Genomic DNA, 4,306 nt, shown 5'->3' on the forward strand with positions numbered 1-4,306 from the left:
CTCTTTCCTCGAAAAGAGAGACAAATGAGAGCGGAGCTTTTTCCCTTGGAAAAAACGCTCGCAGTGCACGCCGATTGCCCCCTCGGAGGCATCACGTGCGTGCTCTTCGCCCAAACAAATAACGCATAGATCGTGTGTGTCATCAGATGTTAAACAATGTCAACACGGATGCACACATCCTTAAACGCTTTGCTAGTGCTCGCCATAATGAGTAATAATGAATAGAGATCGCTCTTACCACAGAAATGCACGCTTCAAACAAAACAGTGAATGAAGACGAAGAAGAGAATGATGTGTGCTTCCGGCGCCTACTTATACTATAGTCGCACCGGTAGTGACGTCATGGCTGTCGCCGGCCAACGAGTTGGTGTTTTTTCAATGTATGCTTCAGACACGGGTCACGACGAGGCGTTCCCCATAGCGACCCCTAGAGGACGCAGTTCGAAGTTCCCATGAAAGGGAACACCTGTGAACAATCAAGACAATGACCCAATCACAACACAGACCAAATGACCAAATCAACCAATAAGAACAAGACACATAAGGGCAAGTGAAACACATGACAGGAACCATAACTATGAAAACGACAAAATAAAAGACATGAAGACATGAACATCAACCAAAACCCAAAACCAACCGTGACAATTGTGCAGATTTATGATGTGTTTGTATTTCTCAGAACAGAATGGAATATTTTAATGTGCTGGTTTGGTGTCTGGGTTTCTTCATTAGTATATTTTTAACGTGTGGTTTTGAAATGGTCTCGAGCTGTGGAAAGTTTTAGGGCACATCACAGCTTTCAAAACACGTCACGTCAACACATTAGACATCCACACTTACACTAACATGAAAGCAAGTCAACCAGGGTTAGTATCCTTAACTAAAACAACAACAACAACAAAACATTTTCATTACTTGAAAAAACAAAATAAATAATTAAATAAAATTATGAAATAAAATATTTAAAAAAACATGTTTTTTACCTAGATTCCAAGTCAACATTTTTTCAATTTTGTTAAATTGACATACTAAAATAATTAAAAGTAAATTAACTATGAACTAAAACCTAATAAAACTATTTAAAAACGAATAAACATGATAGAAACACTCAACAAAACTACCAAAACTTTAACAACAATTAAAATGATAAAATAAAAAAATAAAATAACCATTGAAAAATACTTGAAAAAAAATAAAGATAAATAAACAAAACAAAATAAAAAACATGTTTTTTTTACCTAGTTGCCAAGTCAACATTTTTCAATTTTGTTAAATTGAACTACTAAAATAATTACAAGTAAATTAACTAAAAACTAAAACCTAATAAAAAATATAAAAAAATTAATAAACATGATAGAAACACTCAACAAAACTACCAAAACTTTAACAACAAGTAAAATGAAAAAAGAAAATATAAAAATAACCATTGAAAAATACTTGAAAAAAATGTAAATAAAACAAAATAAATGTATTTAAAAATATATATATATATATATTTTTTTTTTTTATAAAATCCAATTCAAAATATTAACAAAAACTATATAGTGTTTTAGTGATACTAAAATAACACTAGTGCTACAGCAATCTGTTAATTCATCAAAATTACAAACTGCTTTTCATAATGCAGGGAAATAGAACAAAAAAATAAAAAGTCAAATGTAAACTAAAATGCATCCAGGATTTGAATATCATCCAGATAAAATAAACCGTGACTTTATTGACTCTGATTTTCCAGCAGTTTTCAGAGTCGTTTCCCACTTCACCAAGCACCCAAAACCACAGAGTCATATTTAAAGTCCAGAAACATGTTTGAAATTCATTATTGTGGGTGTGCCGGCTGAACGTGCTCATGTCTGGACGGCGTGGAGTCATCTTAAGCTTGTTTCTTCAGTGTAATGATTTATAATGCTGCCTGTCTAACTCAGTAAAGCTCTGCCAGCTCTGCAGACGCACCACAATGAACCAAACCAGTTTTCCACAGCGCACTCTAATTACCTCTCTGAAGAAAGCGCTCATGAACAGGACTGCTTTCTGCCAGTAAAACTCCCCAACTTATGCAATGCTTTTTGGACACGTTCCAGGGTCTTACCTTTTTTTTATTTGATTTTTTTTGACATGTAGCATGGCAATGCATAAATAAAACTAATGGTGTTTTTTCAAAAGCACAGTTTAAAAATAGCTAAAATATGCTCCGTTCGGTTCTGAAATAGAAACAGTGCTTTATAAATCTGCACAATTATAATATTGGTTGTCAGAACAAGTTATATTTATTTATTTACTTAGTTATTGGTGAAAGAATTGTAATGCTATGTTTGTTTGTGTTTTTTACATGGGATTACCATGGTGTTTCAAGTCACTTTTACATTTACATTTAATCATTTAGCAGACACTTTTATCCAAATGTACAAATGAGGACAATAAAAGCATAAGCAATCAAACCACCAGCAACTATATGCAAGTGCTGTGACAAGAGTACACGTAGAAAAGGTTTTTTAAAAATAGTAATAAATAATAAGAATGAAAAGTAGATAGAATAGAAATAGAATAGAGAGCGCTTGTATTAGAGGGTCAAGTTATTTTTTTTTACAATAAATAAAAAGAAAACAAGTAGATAGAATAGAAATAGAATAGACAGTGCTAGTGTTAGAGGGTCAAGTGTAGATTTGATGTGTTTTTATGTGTTGATTTGCTGTCTGGGTTTCTTCATGAATATGTTTATATAACTTGAGCTGGGTCATGGGTCATTACAAAAACCCCATCAAAAAATATTACAAATGAAAGGAATCAAATCAACACATTAAACTGCCCAATTTTGTTCAGATATAGAAACATAGTGCTGCATTATAATGCATACAAATTATTTTTTTTTGTGCTGTGTTCCCTTGTTTGCTCAGAATGAGTATTTATTTATTTATTTTAGACATAATGGAACAAAAATTATATTACAATTGTGTTTTTATTTGTATTTATTATAGGTAGCATCAATACCATGTTTTTTTTCTTTGTTTTACATGCTAGCATGGTATTAACATGGTGTTTCAAATTGTTTTCATTTTTTTTAAAACCAGCCTCATACAGTCTCTTAAAGCTACTTTATTTTTATTTTTTTTAACTGGACCCGTACCATGGTAGCTCTGTTGTAATCTCTGAAGCACCATCTTCATATAGTAACTGAATCTCTTGTGTGTCTGTGATGTTGTAATCGGGTTTCTCTGCTGATTTAGTAAGCTGCAGATGACAGCATGTGTCAGGAAGTGTTTGTGATGGTTGTAATGTCACTTCAGTTTACAGACACACTCATCACGTTATGTAAGTGGAGATAAACAAACTCTGTCATGATGGAAAACTTCAGCTCATGCTTTATGCAAGGAATAGTTCACCCAAAAATAAAGCCCATTATTTATCATGTCATTCACGTCTTTAAAAAAATCATCATAACTGTTTTTAGAACTGCACCTCAATTCTGCATTTGTTTGCAAAATATATTCATCAGTAAGCATTATCCCTGTCAATCAGTTACATTATAATTACGATTATAAACTACTATTTAGATTTAAGACTTCAGGTTATATTGGTTAAAGTTAATTATTTATGCATCAGCGCCCCCTGCTGGACAACAGGTAGTGTTATAAAGCACAGTTCATAAAATACATAAATACAGTAACTTATTCATAAATTGTTTAGAATTATTATTTATAATAGTTTTATTTAGCATTAATAATAATAATAATAATAATAATTTATGATTTATTACAATTCTTTAAATGTATGGGAATTAATTTTATTTATTTATTTATTTCTGACATTGCATGTGTTTATGTCTACCAGTTCAACAGCTATTGTTCTGTTTTTGGACACATTTCTCTCTCTCTCCTCTTGTGTTGTTTGAGATGTTCATCCTTTTAATGAGCTGATTGTGTGTGTTTGGCTGTTTTTGTAGGTGTTTGAGGTTTTCATCTTTATCTTTTAAAGATATTCACTGGCATCATCTTCGTTATTATGGATTATGGACTCCGATTACCTTTCTTTTCTTTTTTTTTTTTGTAAGTGTGACCTGCCGATACCGATTTTTGCCGATTTTAGAATAAGAAAAAATGCAATGATACTTTTAAATATGATCAAACTACCAGTAGGAGGCGGCAAATGACTGAAATGACTGTTTAGTCATTTAGTCATTCAGTCAACCGATTCGTTCAAACAGCTGATTCATTCTGAAACGAGGCAAGTGACTGTCTTAAAGGGGTCCTATTATGCTTTTTCACTTTTTCAACTTTAGTTAGTCTGTAATGTTGCTGTTTGAGCATAC

This window comes from Sinocyclocheilus anshuiensis, unplaced genomic scaffold (genome assembly GCF_001515605.1).
Source record: "Sinocyclocheilus anshuiensis isolate Anshui unplaced genomic scaffold, SAMN03320099.WGS_v1.1 scaffold208, whole genome shotgun sequence".
NCBI lineage: Eukaryota > Metazoa > Chordata > Actinopteri > Cypriniformes > Cyprinidae > Sinocyclocheilus > Sinocyclocheilus anshuiensis.